General features: G+C 29.6%; 1 long non-coding RNA gene across 1 annotated transcript in view; it reads left to right on the top strand.

Moving 5' to 3' along the window:
- Nucleotides 1-15747, top strand: part of LOC142332417 (uncharacterized) — a 36961-nt gene extending 21214 nt beyond the window's left edge. Inside the window, exons 3-5 of the long non-coding RNA XR_012758303.1 lie at nt 7935-8219; nt 14384-14589; nt 15433-15747. This is a non-coding gene — a long non-coding RNA (uncharacterized LOC142332417). The remainder of the gene's footprint in view (nt 1-7934; nt 8220-14383; nt 14590-15432) is intronic.
- Nucleotides 15748-21237: the final 5490 nt, after the last annotated feature.

Raw genomic sequence — 21237 nt, 5'->3', positions numbered from 1 at the left:
AACAAAATTCTACCTCCATAACCTTTTCTCATCTTATTTTTATATTCAGTGGTCCATCTACTTTATTTCTACTACATTTCATTACTTTTATTTTGTGTGCTTTTTTTTTCATGTGATAGTTCATGTGAAGGACATCATCCATGCCATTCATTGTTTCTTCAAAATCTTTTCTGTCTCAACTAGAATCAATATATCATCTTCAAATTGTTACTATATCACCTGCAAATATTAGCATTTTTATCTTTTCACCTTGCACTGTTCTAAATTGTTCTTTAACATCATTAACAGCTAGTTTTATGAAAAGATTAAAAAATAGTGGGGATAGGGAACATCTTTGACAGAATCCCGTTTTTATTACTGCTTCTTTCTTATGCTCTTTGATTATTACTGTTGCATTTTGGTTCCTATAAGTATTAACATTTGTTCTATCGCTATACTTTTCTAACCCTAAACTTTTTAAAATGCTAACATTTTATTCCAGTCTAGATTGTCAAATGCTTTTTCTAAGTCTATATGTGCCATGTATGTCGGTTTGTTTTTCTTTAATCTTACTTTTACTATTAATCTGAGCACTAAAATTACTTTGTCCTGAAACCAAATTGGTCTTCTACTAATAGTTCTTCCACTCTCCTCTCAATTCTTCTGTACAGAATTCTAGTTAAGATCTTTATACATGAGTAGTTAAGATAATTTTTCTGTATTCTTCACACTTTTCTGCTCCTGCTTTCTTTGGTATCATAACAATAACACTCTTTTTGAAGTCTGATGGAACTTCCTTCTATGTAAATATTGCACACCAATTTGTATGACTATAATATACTTATCGCTTCCTCACCTACATTGTGCAGTAATTCTGCAGCATCCAGTTTACCCAAGGAGCCTTTCTTCCATTCAAATGTTTTAATGCTCTATTAAATTTATATCTCAGTACTGCAACTCCCTTTTCATCCTCTTCAACTTCCCCCCTTCTTCCTCTATAACAGCAGTTTAATTCATTTCCCCCATATAACTCTATTATATTCCGTTCACCTATTTACCTTTCCTTTCGTATTATAAATCGATTTACTATCTTTATTTAACACATTAGATTTTAACTTAACTACCAAAAAATTCTCCTTTATATTCCTGTATGCTCCGTCTATTTTACCAATGATCATTTCTTTTTCCGCTTCTGAACACTTCTTAATTCCATTCTTTCAATAATTTGCACATCCTGTTTATAATATTTCTTAACTGTTGATAGTTCCTTTTACCATCATTAGCATTCTTATACTTTCTACGTTAATCATCAGCTGCAATCATCCACCTAGGTTCATTTTTTTTTTATTTAATAATTTCCTTTTTAACATTTTTCCATTCTTTATATATTGCAATTCATTTTTTTTTATTCAGACCTCTTGTGATGTCCTCCTCAAAACTTTTTTTACCTCCTCTTCCTCAAGCTTCTCTAAATTTCAGCGATTCATCTGTAATCTTTTTTCTAGGATTTTAAACCCCAATCTACATTTCATTATCACTAAATTATGGTTGCTATCAATGTCTTCCCTGGATATGCTTTGTAGTCAATGAGTTTCTAAATTTTTGCTTAACCATGATTTAATCTACCTGATACCTTGTAATATCACCCGGCTTTTTCCAAGAGTGGTTACTCTTCTATTATGATTTTTAAATTGGGTGTTGGCAATTAATAAATTATACTTCGTGCAAAACTGAATGAGTCGGCCCCCTCCTTTACTCCTTTTGCCCGGCCCATATTCAACCACAATATTTTCATTCCTTGCCTTTTCCAATGCTTGTATTCCAATCTCCAAGTATTAATAAATTTTCATTTCCTTCTATGTGTTTAATTGTTTCGTCAATTTCTTCATATACACACTATACTCATCATTATGGGCACTTGTAGGCATGTAGAATTCTACTGCTAAGCTTTTTGAAATAATCTGCTCTCTTCACTATCTCTTTGTTCATTACAAAACCTACTTACTCCTGCCAGCCCTTTGATGCTGAGTTAATAAATAACCTAGCCAAAAGTCTTTCCTATTCGCAACAAAATTCAATAATATATACAATATAATATAATATAATCTATATCAATATAAATATGAATAAAGATATATTTATAAAAGTTGTAAAGGGAAAATATTACACCAAAACACTACTGACATTACAATTGTTTGTTAGCATTTGAATATTCAAAACTTGAAAACAAAGTTTTGATATTTCATAAAAAAAAATTGTAAACTATTACACAATTACATCAATTTTTAATAACAGGAATATTTTAAGTATTATTTTTATAAAAATATTATATTGTAACACAGTATTTATTTTTTTTTACAAATTAGATTCATTAACAATAATTTCCAGTCAAATTTTAATAATTGTTTTTTTGTTACAATATTTTTCTTTATTCAGGCTATAATTAAAAAAATACCGTGTAAAATATATTTTATGTATTGAAATATTCAGCAAAACTAAAACTGAAAGAGATTTGATTAAATCAGGCTCTTCTTTTTATATCTGCACTCCAATAATATTTTTTTATTTCCACATTTTGTTTTATTTTATTAAATGTGTCGAGGGTTCATACATATATAAATGTTAAAATACCATCGAAACTTAACTAACGTTTTTTTTTTTATTTACATTTGTTCAATAAACTAAATACCATTTTTTAATTGAATTTTCTGATAAAAAAATTTATTTTGATGTAAGTAATCTTTTTCTTAAGTCTATTTCTTTTAGTTATAACCTAGATATGATGATACTGAATATATGATATAGAAGTAATTTTTCACACCCGACGTGAAATTATTATTTACACATGTAGATGGAGATACATAACGATATCAAAAATGGAAACTGTAAATCATTTAAGCATATAACTTTTCATTTAAATTTTTCCTTTTGTAACATGTTCATGAAAAATAGTACATTAGTATCATTAGGTTCTCCAAAATCACTTGTTATAGTTTTTCAGGCACTAATGATATTCCGTGTGATAAACATAAATTAATGGAGACTTTTTTTCACTTTACAAAGCAAATCTGTCTATTATTTTTTTTTTGCAAAGTTCTTTATGACAGATAATCCATGTACCAACGATTATTATTATTATTATTATTATTATTATTATACATTACAGCATACTACTTTTTACAGCTATTAGGCTTTTTCCATCATTTCCCAATTCACAGGTATAGAGTACCATAAAAAAATATAGAGCTCCTAAAAAAATTAAAAGTGATTTTGGTAAAATTAGGAATCATGTTGCCAGGTTTCGAAGTTGTACCAACATATTTAATACAAATAATTTTTTAAGAAATGAAACTGAAAGATATATTCATTATTAAAGATAATTAGAAAAGTCTAGATGTAATGTATAAGTAAATATATTCATTGCAAATAAGTGTTACTTACGATGAATTTTGAGATCCCCGTAGGCTGAGTATGGTGACCTTGACTAGGCAGTTTCGCCTCCAATCTGCATCCAGACCAATACCCCACCTAACGCGCCCTGACCGATACCACACCCAACGACCTACCTCCCAGCGACCCTCCTGGCACCCGTCGGATGTGTACAGCACTCATCCCACCGAACATCTATCCCGTTCGACAGCATCCCCGTCTCCCTACCGCACATCTAGCACACTTTAGATGAGCCGCTTCCCCCACCCAACGCGCCCCGGCCGATACCACACCCAACGCCCTTCCTCCCAGCGACCCTCCTGGCGCCCGTCGGATGTGTACAAGCCTCATCCCAACGAACTTCTACGACAGCATCCCCGTCTCCCTACCGCACATCTAGCACACTTTGGATGAGCCGCTTCCCCCACCCAACGCGCCCCGACCGATACCACACCCATCGCCCTTCCTCCCAGCGGCCCTCCTGGCGCCCGTCGGATGTGTACAAGCCTCATCCCAACGAACTTCTACGACAGCATCCCCGTCTCCCTACCGCACATCTAGCACACTTTGGATGAACCGCTTCCCACACTCAACGTGACACGACCGATATTCTACTCAAGGCCTCCCACCCGTCTACCCACGTGGCGCCCTTCGGATGTGTAATATCTCCATACTGACGACTCTCCACCCCGTTCCGCGACGTTTCATCTTCGCTGATAGAACCCGCTGATCACCACTCCCTTCTGCGACGTTTCCTCTCCGCTGATCTCAACTTCTTCTGTGGTGTTTCCTATTCACTGACACAACCCGCTGATCACCACCCCTTCTGCGGATTTTCATCTCCGCTGATAGAATTTACTTTAAAAACTGATTGTAAGCTGTCTGTGGAGCGGCGACTGTAGTACCGGTTGTGTGTGTGACCTCTCAGCCGTGGCGTAGCATCATTTCGACGAGGGCATTTTAAACGACCAAACATCACTGGGGCATCTGCATCGGTGGCATCTCTGCGGGGCCTGGACTGAAAGCTGTGGTGCGCAATCAGTTTGAGGGCGAGAAGATGTCCTCCGTTAAAGCCACTACTGGCTAGGAACGGAGGGGATGGTGTAGCGACCGGACACGCTACGAGGTGGGATCTTCTCCCCTCGGGGGGGAATCGAGATGTCGGCGGGATGGCTCCCGTTAAAGCCCATCAGGCCTATGAACAGGGTGGTATCCACCGGATGCGCCACAAGGCGGGTGTCTTTCCCTACGGAGTGGGGATGTCGGTGGGATGGCGATTGCGCTATCGGGGGCATGGATTCCATGCGGCCGTGAATGTTGCGACATCTCGATACTATTAAGTCTCGCGGGACTCTGCGATGGAGCTGAGTGGGAGTAGGCGGTCTGTCCGCCTCTCCCTTGTAGACCAGACAGGAGGCCAACTATTCCAATATCTGGGGTATGAACTAAATATGAGTTCATTAAGAAAGCTAGGAGTAAAATACGTTGTTGCGAGCAACATTGCTGGTGGCATGTTAATACTATTGCCTCAATCTAAACGACATTTACATATTGGCTCTGTAAAATGTAGAACTAGGCGCGGGGTTCGTGCTTCCACGAACTCGGTCAGCTAAATTAGAGCGCAACGATGTAGGACATTCAAGATATCCGTATGGACCTTAAGCGAAGGCAAAAGCTGAGTTAAAAAATCACCGATGTAAATGTCTACCGAGGCATTTAAATCGGTGGCATCCGAACCGAGGCCTGCCTTATTACTGTGAGGTGTAATCAGTTGATAGTTTATAAGACGACTCCCATGTTAAAGCCCATCAAGGCTAGGAACGGGAGTGGTGGCGACCGGAATCGTCTTAAGGTAGGCGTCTTTCCCTACGGGGGTTGGGATGATAGAACTCGCTGAATTCTCTTCTCCGGCGTTTCCTCTCTGTTGATATAACTCCCTGAAAATAAAACATAAAAATACATTAAAACTTAATATTTCGTTATCATAGGTACAAAAATTTTATCATATATTTTATTTCAGTTTTATCTTACGTTTAGGATATAAAAGATTGGATGGTATTTTAAATATTCATACTGCATCTTAGATTTTATTACACATACGTATATAATTATCGTTTGAAAAAAGTTACGATAATTAGGTTTAACAAAATGATTATTTTATAATATAAAAAAATATATATTCCTGTAAATGTAATTATTGTTTTTAAAAATATATTGTCAATATCAATTAATTTATTACACTAAAAAATTAAATAAATAAATAATACTTTTCAATATATCATGAGATATCAAGTTTTAAGAATTCAAACGCTAACAACCAATTGTTACATGTCAAGGTTTTGGTGTAATATTTTACCATTTCATCTATTAATATTACACACACACACACACACACACACACACACACACACACACACACACACACACACACACACACACACACACACACACACACACATATATATATATATATATATATATATATATATATATATATATATATATATATATATATATACACACACACACACACACACACACATATATATATATATATATACACACACACACACACACACACACACACACACATATATATATATATAGAAAATATATATTAACAAATGAGAAAGAATATATAATAAATAATATGGTTTTACAAATATAACATGACCAATGAAGTCAAACTGAATGAATTTTACGGCGTTGTATAAGAATAAAGTTGATAGTTTTTGTTTTTTTAAATAAAACAGCATGTCCAACAACTGTCTGTATTTCGTGTACTTTTAACATCCAACGTAAAACGAACATTCGGTGACGAAACACTTTTTTTAGGCTTTGTTAAATGAGTAAATTTTGTTATCAAAACTTGTAGAGAAATTCTGAGAAAACCGTTTTAATAAAACCTGAGAAAAACAAAAAAAAGTCACTTTTATTATTAAAAAACAACTTAGCAGAAAAATGTTAGCACATGTTTAACAAATGTTAGCAGAAAAATGAATCTAAAAATAAAAAACAGCCGTTTTTTGTACAATAAATTTAGACCTTCGAAAAATTAAAATACTTTTAATCTACTGTTCTTTTTAAAAAATACACATCTTGGTTTATAGTGCATTAATTAACAATAAATGTTCGAAGATTCCAGCACTTACATCGATGCACTTTTCAACGCGTTTCCTTACATTCTCTATCGCCAACTAGTAATTTACTTCATTCGTGAAATGTTTACTTAATGTCGGTGATCAATGAAGTCGATAATACATTTCAATTCCTTTCACCGATGGGAAATTTTCAAGCACTATAAGAAATTGTTTAAATATTCCGTATAATTTCTCTTCTGGTTTTAGTATAAAAGGGTCTATTAATTGGTTTTCGATCGTGCCACACCGAACGTTCACCGAAAATATGTTCTGGAAATTTAATTCGATTACAGCATGTGGATTTTCTTCAGACCAACGGTAAAGTATTCCGTGTGTTGTTTATGCCATTACGAGTAAAAGTAGCTTCGTCCAAAAATAGAATGAATGGAATTAACTAGTAATTACTGTTAACTCGATGACAAAACTGCAGTCGTTTGGTACGGTCACCAAGAGGAGATGTTGAACCTTCTGAACATATGGATGCAATCCGTTATAGTGTATAATCCCTTCATACGGTATTTTGTGGAATATTAAGTCGTGTAGAAATTCTTCACGTGCTTTTAGTAGGATTAATTTGTTAGTTAGCCGGTTCTAGCACCTGAAGAATGTTTTTTCTTGCCATCAAAGTATATTGGTTGACGTTCAGATGAAACATGTGCACTGGAAACTGTTATTTGCACAAAGATTATTAAAAATTCTATAAAAAAATACTTTACGGTTTGGAAATATTCGTTCATACGTTAGTATTATATTATATTCGTCCTACGTTAGTATTCTTCCACCACAGCTGCAATATTTCCATCGCAAAAGCGGTACGCAAAAATCATATCGGTGTATTCTGCATGAGTGGAGAAACGCGGTATTTTTTTTCAAAACAAAGAACTCCAAACAGAACTTCACTTTTTTAAATTCAGTTTCAATTGGATAAATATAGATACAGTTTATAGTGCAAGAAACAAAAATACTGCATAACTTCATTCTCAATAATAATGTAACGTAATCAAATTTTTGTGAAAAACAACTAAACCGCTAACGTTTAATATTAAGTAATCATAATTTATAACAATGAATAATTTTCAGATTAATTTCAAAGCATACAGTTATGCATAAAGTATATTTTTAAGCACATAAAACACACACTCACATGTACATTAGAATATATTATTTAGCAAATGCAAGCATTATTACTGGTGTTTCTGGATTAGTAGTAATTCTAAGAAATAATATGTTGAAGTACTCTGTTAGCTTGTACACCTAACATAGTTTAATTAGAGTCTTGTATTTGGAAGGTATATGCAATATATCATAAAAAGTATATGTGTATGTGAAATAATTATTTTATATGTATAATAAAATAATTTTTTTTTTTAAATATTCATTGCTAAGAAACAACTTAACTGACGCAGTCGGTACGACGTGTTAAAGGAGTTAATGAACATAATTCTTCATCGCTTTCCACAGTTCGTGAAGACGATAAACACGAGAATTAAAGCATATTAATCTAAGGAGTGTAATGAATAAGTGTATATTTTTCAAAATAATTTTATTTTTCTGTATGTGTTATATTTTTTATAAAGTAAATTTATTAAAAGGTGTAGAAAAAAATTAAATCGGTGTGAATCAGTAATTAAACTATTAAAAAATAGTGCACGTTCGCAAAATAATTTTATGGTAAGTAGAAAAGTATTAATAATATCAAATTTAAATTCTATTATTAGTCGCTTTTAATTTGTGTAATTTTTGTGCGAATGAAGTGTTATTTGGACAAAATGACGAGAACAGTGTCGAGAAAGCCTATATTTTGACGTGATCCCTGAATTCTGAGGTACAAATCTGTTACAAGATTTTATGTAAACAGTAACCCAGATTTTTAGATGAACATTTGTTTTTAACAATTTGTCCAAAATAAAATCGCCTGTTTTAGAATTAATTGAAAAGTTACAAACGGGTCGATGTTAGAGTAAAGTGATATTGAATGGTTATTCAGGTAGACGTGATTGTTTCAGATTAATTTTAGAAATGGCAAAATTAAAACAAAAATAACAAAACAGCTTTTAATTTTTATGAAAAGATCTAAAAATGATTAAATTTTCAAACAGAGGACCTCTAATAACAAATGTTTTATGGGAATATGTTAAGAAAGTTAGCTTTAAGAGTCTTTATTATTAAGAGGGTTACAGAACCGGTAGGTTCACTTTATTAACCAAGATTAGAAAATATAAGAGAATTCGAAAGTTTATTCAAAGTTAGTTTAAGATTAATTCTGAGGATGTAGCGTATTTTTTTAAGTTGCCAATCGTAGAAGAATTAGATTGTATTTTGTATAAAATGATTTCTGTTCCGACTAAAAAACAATCACAATATATGACAATTATACCAAAAGTAGAAATTTGTTACGACAAAAATTAAAATTAGAAAAATAAAAGAATTATAGGTTTAGATAGTAAATGTGGCAATAAAAAGTCATCAAAACACTTGTGGCGATAAAACACTTCAAGGAATACACCTTATTAGTCTTACAAAACATTTTTGGATAATAATGAATTAAATTCTGATGATGCTCAACACAGAATTTTCTGTAAAAATAAAAACATTAGATTTAGATAAAAGAAATTTGAATAATTTGTCATCTGTTAGAAAACAAGCAATTGTTAAAATCAAGTATCTTTCTGAATTTTATTATCGTATTTAATTTTAGTAATTATTGTTTATGTAATGTATCGTAACATATTTAGACAAAGACAATCTGAGCCTAGTAATCAGCAGCCCTCGGAAATTTTTATTTGGGGGAGGAGTTAGAATGTAGTAGTTAGTGTACCTAAGGCATTATTACTAGTATTTATTCCATGAATAGCACTTATTCAAAAATATTTTGTTGAAGCCTTTGATGTTATGTAATTTTTCTTTAGTCTTGGATTCACTTCGTTAGAATGAAAATCTAACATTGTATTAAAGTTTTTAACTCATTCTGTTAGAACGCACATCTAACATTACTCACAATAAAGTCTTGAACTTGCTTGGTTGGAAGGTATATCTGATTCAAGTGCTCTTGTACTCATTTTAATATCTATGTGTAAAAATATTTATATATATATATATATATATATATATATAACATTTAAAATTTTTAATTTTAACACCAGATACCAGTGTTCTTTTTTTTTGTAGGGTTTTAATTAACCACACACACCTCAGGAATGGTCGGTCTGAAGTTGTTAAAGAGTACGACTGGTACTGTATTTACTGGTACAGTTACATAAGTTGCTAATGACTGGTGATTGTTGATGCGACTATAAATAAAAGTATTAAAAAAAAAAAGTTTATTTAACATGAAGATATTATCTGAAAAAACAACTAAAATATCTAAAGAAAAATTTATAAACTAAAATTAAGGAATTTTAATATATATATTTAAAAATTATATTTAATAAATTTAAATAAAAGTATAAAGACAATCATGTCAAAGATAGAATTGTTTTGTATATTTATAAAGACAACTAGATTTTCAAATTTACCTTATTTTACATCCAAAATATAAAATGTTGAAAAATATAAAATAATTATATACTTCTATCCGCTGTTAACTCATTGTGTTTATTTTCAATATTTCTCCAAATTATGTCCTTATGTCTTCTACTTTCAAAATTGTATAATAAATATGAATGTTTATTTTTTAATCATAATATTTGAATGGTTGCTATGAAACAGAAATTATTATAAATAATTTTATTATTACTTTAATTATTAACTCTGTATACTTCTTTAATTACTTGCTTTTTATAATTGATAATGATGTAATTTATCCAAATACTGAAAACTATCCACTACATCAGTACCCGATGAAGTGTTTAAATAACTGTTTAAAAATAATTCTTTTTTATCCAAAAAAATGTTAAATGTCGATTTGGATACATTTTTCTAGATAAAGTACATCATAGAAAATATCAAATTAATCTATCATTATAGAAGAGTAGATGAATCGGCAACCGACAGGCCCATAAGCGATTATCCCTTATTTTTGATACAGAAAAAGATTTTTTTTTTAAATCTATCCGTAATAATACCTATTTTAAACAAATTCACTTGTATATGTTGGCTATACTATTAATGAATATACTATTAGCTTATTTTTGGCTAAACAACATTAAACTCTGCTCTATTCATTTACACTAAAAAATGTTAAAATTAAGTATTTAATTTTTTGAACTGCATTCAGTGTGATGCATATTTAAATGATTTACTTGTATTTTTTATGGGTAGATGTTTTTAATTAGACAGACATTTTTAAATTGTAATTGGAAAGTATGCTTGATTTAAATTTTCTATTTATTTAATACAACATTGTTTTTTGTTATGGAATATTTTATTATGTTAAAGTGTGTTAAAATATTTGGTGCAATGGTTTTCCCATTTATTTAACTCATTAACCTCATTAACCTGAATAATTTTTTCAAGGATCTCATTAACGAGGGTCTAATACAAAACATCTTTATATTTCTTAATGGTCAGAACTGATTAAAAATGTAATAATGTGTGATCATTTTCTCATAAGAACCTGTGTAGTTTGTCCTTTCTGTAAGTCTGGATCTTGCCTCATCTGTGTGGCCATTGAAATTCAAATACCTTCATTTATGTTGAAGAAATGTGTTTTTTTCCACCATTCATTCAAGTAATCGTTAACATCTAGTAACATTTACATTATGTTTGTTGGAAAATATTTTTCTTATGGAATTTTGTTTTTTTCTGTTCGTAAAAAATGGGGAGACTTGACAATAAGATAGAAACTGAATCAAAAACAAAATTATATAAGAATTTATATTGAAAAAAATGGAATAATTATCAATGTAGTTAAATAAATTTGTAGAAGATTTTTGCAAAAGATTGTTAATTACAATGCTGATTTTAAAGTATATTATATTGAATGTACAATCCAGAAGTAATTGCAAAAGTAAATATAATAAAAGGATCTGATGGCAGCGAAAGTGTAAGAGGGAGAAATAGGGAAATTAAATTTAATAAATAAATTTACTTTAAAAAAGATTTCATCATTTCATAAGAAACCAGTGCAGAAAATTGAAAAATAAATCACTTTGTTTTAATGCAATGTTAAAATATCTAGAATAAATGAAATATAGAGAAAAAACCTTATTTAAGTTTCTCATAAATGATGTGAAATCTTTAAAAAATAAAAAAAATTGTAGAAAAAACTAAGTGCAGAAAGTACAAACTAATCATTGTACAATGCACTATATAGCCTTATTAAGAACCTAAAGTTTTAAAAAAGAACACCAACTTGCTGTTGGTGTTCCATGCACTTTTAGCATCCTTAGGTGAAACATATTATAATAGTGGTTATTCAAAAATGGCTTTGATTAAATTACAAAGGGTAATATGATTATACTATTATAATTTGTATTACACTTTGTGTAAGAATAGTTAATGTAGTTGTAGAAGGCACAGAAGTAAACGAGAATAATATTAGAGCATTTTGTACGTTTCAAGTAATTTTTCGAACCAACCTAACATTTCTGCTAGTACACTAATTATTTGCCTGTTAATTATAATTTACTTTTTTATTATGATTATTATTATTTTTTTACTTTTATTTAATTTTATTATTACTGCATATTTTGGATTACTGTACTTTAATCATTTGTACTCATATTTTCATTTTGGTTAAAATTATATATATATATATATATATATATATATATGCCAAAAATCATTATTGTCATTATCAATACACAGTTAAGAAACCTCAGAATATATATAAATATATATATATATTACAATCACATATATCAGTAATCTATCAATTTGTGTATCTGATTTTAATTTACTCTAATAATATCTGTTGTTTAAGCATTTCAACTAATCACTTTTTCGCTTAATTTTATTTTATTCCCATTTTATTCAGAATGGGATGATGATCTTAGAATATTATGTTGAAATTTCAAAAACTGCTCACTAGTCTTTTATTTGAGTAAACCATTTAAAGATTATTTATTTTTTTCCTATCAATGTTGTTATTTCCATCAACCTTAATATTTTTAATTTATCAAAATTGATTAAGATTGTATTGCAATACTTAAGAAAGCATTTAACTATATTTTTTTATCATTGTATTAAAATAATTATTTATTATCTTAAAATAATATAATTAAAACAGAATACTGATATATCAGTGGATAAGAAGTTATGTAAGTTTAATGTGTAACATTTTTTAATCATTTAGTGCATAGATTGTAGCAGTTAATTGACAATTGTTACTGTGTTGATGTTTGTGGTTATTGATCTCATCTGTTATTCAAATTCTGGTTAGGCTTGACCTGGTCATTATTCACATATTAGAAATTTATTTTTTACATAATTAATTTGGAGTAAGTTTTAGTTAATGCAAAGAATAAGTAAATAGACATATATCGGTAATACAATTTAAAAAATCTGAATCATATTATTATACAAGTTCTTCAAAAGTTGCTACCCTTTGTGAAATGTGAAACCCAGATAGCGTTCGTCCTTAAATCTATCTTTTCAGTGAGTTATACATCTTTAAAACAATTGGTTTTCTATTAACTATGCTGTTCCATTAGTTATAGGTGAACTTTTATCAAAGTTCAATTGTAATTAATGGATTTTTGAAAATGTTTGTTTCCTAAATGCTTGACTATATTGATAAAGTTTGGCCTTTACTGTTGCTATCTCTTTAGATTGTCCTCCAGAAAAATTTTATACAGGTCATGAGACTTAATCCTAGTGAACTTTTAAAATGATTAAAGAATTGAAGCAATTTAAATGGATTTGACATTATGTATGTAAAGGTTGCTGTATTTTCTGCTGTGCTTCTAGTAATATACAGCTGCATACTGCTGTATGTATCTGCAGCACACCTCCGCAGTTAGGCCCTCCGGGTGGGTTGCCCTGGTGGGCGGCGTCTCGGAATGGGATTATTAGGTGTCCAAAATTGATTACCTCTTGTGTAAAAATTTTTTTTTTTTTAATGATGAAAATTGATCAAGAAAAAATATCAGCAAATCTTCCCAATTAAATTTGGTTTAGATCGATTTAGGCATCTTTTAAAGATTGCACGCCCTCAACATATTCATCAAGATCCGTAATATCCATATGCAAATTCACTCACTACGAGAGCTGGAAGCTTAAATATAAATTAATCAATATATTATTTATATATTATATTCAATTTATGAAATAAATTATTGTAATACAAAACTAACTTCCTTGACACAATAACAAAAGAGAAGTTTGCTTCAAAATCAATAAATTGCTAAGGAGGATATATAGAATTCAAAATTCTTCTAATTTTTATTATTGTTTACCATTTGATTTGACCCATGTGTTTTGCCTATATGTTTGTTTAATTATAACTACAAGGCCAAAAATAAATCATATATATGATCCTAAGTGGATAGTCAACAGTATTTTCAGTATCGATTTATTTTTATCAAAAATAGTTGCGTTTTAAGATCTGCTATGAAATTGAATGAATGAATTACAGTAGTAAAATTTATTTTATAATTATTGTTACTGTTCTTATATATTGTTTATAAACATTTAAGAAAAAAATGGATGATTTCTTTATGGGCAGTATGTTCGATCATGTAAGCATGTTCTCAGCTGAGGGGGACAGACATACATACACAAGCAGACACACATACAAATGCCCTTCAGTAGGGTAGGATTAATAGAGAAGAAAGATATTAATACAAGTAACTTAAATGAAAATTAAACTGAGTAACTTAAATGTTAATTTCATGCAATGTGTAATGTTATAAATTCAATAATTTGTGTGATTCTATGTAATTATTTAATGACAGGCTCATGCGGTTGATCCTAGTAATCAAGAGGTATCGATTTATTAGCTGCTTTACTAGCAAATGAAAAGCAAATTTCAGAAATGGAAAGACTAATAATACCTGTTTCTTGGACTCATGAGGAACATTGTCCCCAGGCATGGACTGCTCTATCATATTTATTATATGTAAATAATAATTTATCACGCGCTGCGTATTTAGCACAAAAGGTAATGGAAACAAATCAACAGTTTATTCATTATTAGCATTTATTTGATATCATTTTAATATATATGTTTTTTTTATAGATTTATAGATTAGCTTAACACTATCTCTGGTAATGTACTATTTGTGACTGGCAAGCAGTTTTTAAGCAAAAAATAACCTATGAAACAGGTAAAAAAAAATTAAACACGCAAAAACAGGTAAATAATATAAAATTATTTTTAATGAACCAGTCAGTTTTAACTCATTTTATGTCATTTCAATCACAAAAATATAGGCTGTAATTAAACATAAAAATCAATTTATATAGCGTTTACAACAAAATCAGTAGTAAAGTCACACTCAAATATCAGGTTTCTGAATTATTCTCATTCTTCTTCACCTGAGAGATTTTGTTATACTCATCATAAGATTTAGCTTAATGATATTAAGCTTAAGATTAGTATTTTGTATTAAAAGTGATGGGTATGTTTGCAGATAAAAATGAGATTTGCTTAGTTAAAGAATAAAAAATGATTCTAAAAAAGTAACTATTAGTTGTCGTATTTGCTCTTTATCAAAATGTAATTGCTGTGGACATCCTCTTACTGGTCTTTGTAAGAATAACTAAATTTTGGGCTAGAAGATAACATGGACTTTAAACTCTGATTCATATTATTAACTACCAGTCCATTTCCTGATTGTATTTGATGATTGATTTATTTTTATCTTCTTTAACATTGTTTGTCTTTCTCATTTATTTCTTTTCTTGTTTTGGAGAACTATTAATACTGATGTGAATTTATTTTTATCATTACGTTAGCTATGTTTACTTAAGTTATTTATTGGAACTTTTGTTTAATTATTAGGATGAAATGTGAAAATGAAGAACTAAAGATTGATCGAACTAAACTCAAGTTAGCACTTGAAGAAGCTAAAGAAAATTAAATGATTTGGAAAAGAAACATATTAATCAAGAAAGAGAACTGCATTTTGAGTTAGAAAACCAGCTTGTGGTTGTCAAAGAAAAAATGATATGGGATTTTAAAAGTAGAACTTTTTGTTGTATGTAATTTATAGTTATTACATTTTTTAAATTCATTATCTATTGTAAAAGTCTAGTGAATAACTAATGATGAAATATAGCATTTATTAATAATTTTGTCAAAAATATAGAAATGTGAATTTTATGTACTATGTGTATTGTTATTTATCGCCAGTTAGTTACTTAAAAAGCAAAAATTGTTTAACATTTGTGTAGATCTTTAATATTCATTGTAGATGATGTAATATGAAATACTAGTCTCTAAAGTTTTATCGCCATTATCTTGAATTATGAAAATCCCATTCCTTACTTAAATATCTTAGCGAGATAATTTCCCATTTGTCATTTTCATATTTATTCATTTATTTGCTTATTAAATAATTTTTTCTTAAGTAGTTTTTACAGAAGTTTAGAAACAAAGAACCAATTTCCCTATAACTAATTTCTGGAGAGTAATCTCCAGAACTTGAAATAAAAAGTAACTGGATAAATTTAAAAATAGGGTTGTTAGGATTATGGTCAGGAAAAGATTTCCTGTGTTTGTGGAAGCTGCAAGGGATTGAGTTCGTGTGGGCGGCATCTCTGTAAACACATCTTCCATCAGCAACATTATATCCCCTAGACATGGGACTTCTAGAATACAATACCAACCATTCGGTAGATTTTATTTGAATTGGACCTGGAAATCTTGGTTATAATATTTTTTTCATTTTCATGTAAATTTACACTTTTTGATGCTCATATTTTTTTCTGGGAGGAGGGGTTTATCCAAAAACAATGTATGCTATGGTTACAAATTAATTCAAAATTTATTCCAAAATAATTTCTTAAAATTTTTGAAGTCACTGTGATAATCACATTTACTTCTAAGAATTCCACCTCTGTAAAGCAGTTTTGATACAGTTAAGTCGCAGGTATGATTAGTCTTTTTTGATGCAGGTTTAGTGTTGCTAACCGCTACAATTTCCTGCAATAATGAAGAAATCATTATAAAGATTCATCTATGTTATTGATTTTTTTTTCTATTGCCCTGAATGTTTTTTATTATTCTGGGTTTACATGTATGCAAACTTTTTCAGTTAAAATTAACCTACGTGTATGATTTGGTAGCTAGTTTTACAACATTGTAGCTTTTAGTGTCAAGATAATTTCAACCTTTACAGCAATTCAGGCACCCGGTTTTCAATTTTGTAAAAGTAATATACTGTACTCATGATTATGGTGTGTTACAGATTATACTGTAATCATCGATCTCTGCAAATATATGCTTTTATTATGTTTCTTGTTAAATATTAAGAATGAATTTTTTACTAAAAGAAAAAATCACAAAATCAGTTACATTTACCGAATTTGTTATCTATGAACTGAACTGTAGGAAGAAACTATCTATAAACTTGATTGAAGGAATGGGATATATACAGCATATATCATTTTCCATCAATTTTTTTCTTGTTTTGCTTTATAAATAGCATTTGTAATGATTACAACTGGCCTGCATTGTTATTTGACTGTAAATTAGTGTCTCATGTCAAATACAAAATATTACCTTGCACAATAATTTACTAGTTATTAGTGCAGTATTTTACCAGTAATGTCCTGCAAAAACAGTTCATAATGTTATGCCTACAAACTTACCGATACAAGACACTGCCATCAGGTAGGTTACATTGTGAAATCAGGAATTTGTTTATATGTTTGAAACCAATCTAATCTAGTCACAATTTTACCTACTATCTGTTATGAAAGTGCATTATTTGTAGTATAAAGATATTGATGTAAAAATTTTGCAAAAAATACACCTGTTAAGACATAGTAACGTGCAAATTAATTTGAACACAGATTTTATTTAATAAAAAGTAACTTTATTTAGAAAAAAATCTAACTCGTACAGTTTATGAATATCTATGAATTAATATGACCTTTATTTTTAATCACTTTAGGTACATGATTTGGCATTGATTCAACAAATGTACTACACATTTTTTTTTTTGTTTCTTCGTGAAACTGTATTGATTATTCCTTTAATAGATCAATTTTTGTGATACAATTCTTTTTTGAGTCATTTTTTGACTTTTTCAAAATGATTTAAGTCTGGGGAGTTGCCTGGTCATGGGAGCACTTTATATTTTCACTTTTTCCACTTTTTTTGGCAATATGGCATGGCACACTGGAAGTAATGAACAAAGAGTAATGTTTAACTGAGTGTTTGATATGAGCTGATGATGTATTTTCATCTAATGCTTTTCTAACGTATGGAATCCTTTGTCCTAAACATAAAGCTTTGACTTGTAGGAAAGCAACATCTTTCTTGGCCCACAAGAGCTTCTTTGTACATTACTGGTGTTCAAAGATGCTTTTTAGCTGGCCAATGAGTTTTCCATCCAGCTGATGACTTCATTTGTTACAGAGAAATTAAAAAAATAGTAAATTTCATTGTTACTTTATTTTAACCCTTTAACTCATTAACACCTTAATCCATTTTAACTCGATTTCAAAAAATCCTTTCTCAGTGTGCATTTACACGGTAAGAAAGTGTAAATAAATTATTAATTTACCTTCAGTAGTTATTGCTGGGGTTGATTATGAATCTGTCACGACATGTTCTTTTATGTATATAAAAAAAATGCATTAAAGATATACATATATTTATGTGTAAGAATTGTAAGTTAATGTGAATGTATATTTTATATTATTTTAATATCTACATATAAAATAGGGGGTTTCTTTCTTTTTAAGCAATTCGTCCTTGAAGATAAAGATAAGTTGCTGCAGCAGTTATCTTCTGAATATGAAGAGCTGAAGAATCAGGTGCAATTATTACAGAATTTGAAACTGAAATTACATGATACACAGAAGTATGAGGTATAATGTGCTCGTATTTCTATAATGATTAAGAAATAAAAAGCTGTAAAGTAAATTATAAAAAGGCACACAGGTACTGTGTATGCTAGATGTTTATTATGCATTGAGTTGTAATAATTCATTTAGTGTAAATTGTTTTGAATTACAAAATAACAAAGGTAATAAAAATAACATGCCTTAAGTATAATAAAAATTTTGCTTAATTTTGACTGCATGTGATGATTTCTTCCATGGATAAGCCTTTTTATCTTTTTTCTGAAAATTTTTATTTTATAATTTCATTTATTCAGTATGTGAGAGCTTATTTATCTTTACTTGATAAATCCTGTTTGTTTTTCTTGCAGCAAGAGAAATTGACTGTTGAAAAATTAAAGAAAGAGCTTTTTAAACTAGAAGAGATATAAATTCTTCGAATCAGGTTCTTATTTCTGAATTTACTGTTAGAAATAATTCTCTCTTACAAAATTTACAAATGTTGAGCGCTGTGTTTTCTATTAGTATTAGTAAAGTAAACGATCTAGAGGAAACTATTTCTATTTATAATGCAGAAAACAATTGTTTGAATGCTCTGTTGGCATCAAAAGAAAAATTGATTGATGAACTCTATGAATTGAAGATTAAAGTTCTCAATGAATATAATGCTTTTAACCTTGAGCATGAAATTTGTAGCAAAATTGAAACTGCAGCTGAATCTTTTGATGAAAAGTGTTCTAAACTGGAAGAAGAAGAAAACATGTATATACGTTTATTTCTTGTTAATATTTGGTAGTAGTAATTTATTGCTGTAAAAGTCTTTTAACATTATCATCTTTTAAGTTATCATGAAACAGTTGCATAAAGTTTTACAATTTATCATAATTAACTTCACAGTTTGTTACACTTTTGTAGTTGTGATGAGTTTTGTGGTGAGGTGACAGTAAAAGAAATAACAAGAACTGCTTACAGATCAGTTTATTTATTAGTTTTATAATAATTGTGATAAATTTGTTTAATCTGTATCCGACCTTTCCAAGGTGATATTATCACCTTGGAAAGGTCGGATAGCTGCAGCAAGACATTTTTCTTTGTGTGTTTGTTAAAATTTTTGGTACCAATTTGGAACACAACTTTCTTAACCCAATTTTTCAGTTAAAATTTCATAAATTACTGATCACAAAACAAAAGGAAATTCAATCTATAATTTCAGAACAGTAAAGTGGATTTTTGCATTCACATTTTCAGTCAATTCATCTGTTATAACAGTCTGACAACCACTATGTTCTTTGTGAAAAATGAAAACTGGGTCCGTAAACATCGGCAGTTTCCCAATGAATATTTGCAGCAGATTTTTTTTTTCACCAATAGATAAACAAATTATTGATAGCACTTCACAACTTGTGGGATTATTTATTGTAGCACTCATTTCAGCCAGGCTATACAAAACAATTAACATGAGTAATGTTAGCCTGTTGTTGCAAACAGATAATTACTGATATAATTAAACATGCTACTCTAGTGCCATTAATTTCCACTGTGTCTAACGGCAGCAAATAGAAAACGACCTTTACTTAAAAACACCCTTGTAAATTAAAAAAAAAAGAATGTATCTGTGCTTGAGGAAAAAACAAACCTCTAATTAAAGTATTAATAGATTTGCAATGAAACAACTTTTATTATCTTCAATGACAAGCATATGTGGCATGATTAAAAATTCAAAGCGACTAAAATAATATAAAACATTTTACATAAGTAACTCTTCAACTTATATCTTGAAGCTTATAGAAGTATTTGATCAGTGAAGTATTTAATCAGAAACTGTATAATTTTCATTGCTGGTGTGTATTTGGATATGGGTGTGTATATGCATGTATCTTTCTAACCAAAATACTATTTTATAATACTGTTTAAATTTATTTTTTTGGAAGTATGGGAGACTAAAGAGTAGATGAAAGGACATTAGGATACCAAAGTACACTATTAAATATTGAAATAGATTGAGTCTTTGTTGGAATGTCTTTATTAAAATTATGTGGTAATTTGAAGAATTTTAGTACATCCATTTCAGATCTACGATTGTTAAATGAAACAATATAATATAGTCTATGTGACTGCATATCTATACTGTGTTTCAGACAAGTGTTTATTTCTCCTAAGAACTCAACCTCCAGGTTGACTTGATATACCCCTCTAACAGATTGAATGAGGAAATGAAAATCAGAAAATGGCTTATTAGCTGATCACTGCTAATAATCATTTGTGTTCATATTCTTTTGGTATAACTTGGTGGTTTGGGGAATGATCTGTTTGCTAAGAAACTGTAGAAAACAAAAACCTATGTGAATTAAAATTATGTAACTAATATCAGCCAAGTTTTCTGTTAAACCTAACAATATATTTAAGTAAAAGTACACTAATATATATATTTATTTTTAATTTATTTAACTTAATCTTTTTAAACTTAGTACAGTATATTGAGATAAGATATGTTATTTTTAATGAAAGTACTTTTATGGGATCCACATCCTCAGTCATGATATATACACAGAAAGTCAAATGTATGGAAACCCCTCAACAGCTTTAAAATTGTTTCACATAGAATACTGTAACTTTCAGAATAAGGTAACAGTCAACTACTTTTGACAAGGAATAGAATTTCAATCCCTTCTTGGGGGGCTGGCCCAGGGGTAAAATTTGCAGTGTATAAATATAGTAAATTTTACAATGTGTAATTTGAAAGCAACAATTAACAAAAAGAAAAGATTCTAATTTTAATCAACTAATGTGATAA

This window comes from Lycorma delicatula, chromosome 11 (genome assembly GCF_047948215.1).
Source record: "Lycorma delicatula isolate Av1 chromosome 11, ASM4794821v1, whole genome shotgun sequence".
Classification (NCBI taxonomy): domain Eukaryota; kingdom Metazoa; phylum Arthropoda; class Insecta; order Hemiptera; family Fulgoridae; genus Lycorma; species Lycorma delicatula.
The sequence above is the reverse complement of the archived record's forward strand: the minus strand, read 5'-3'. Positions and strand labels throughout refer to the sequence as shown.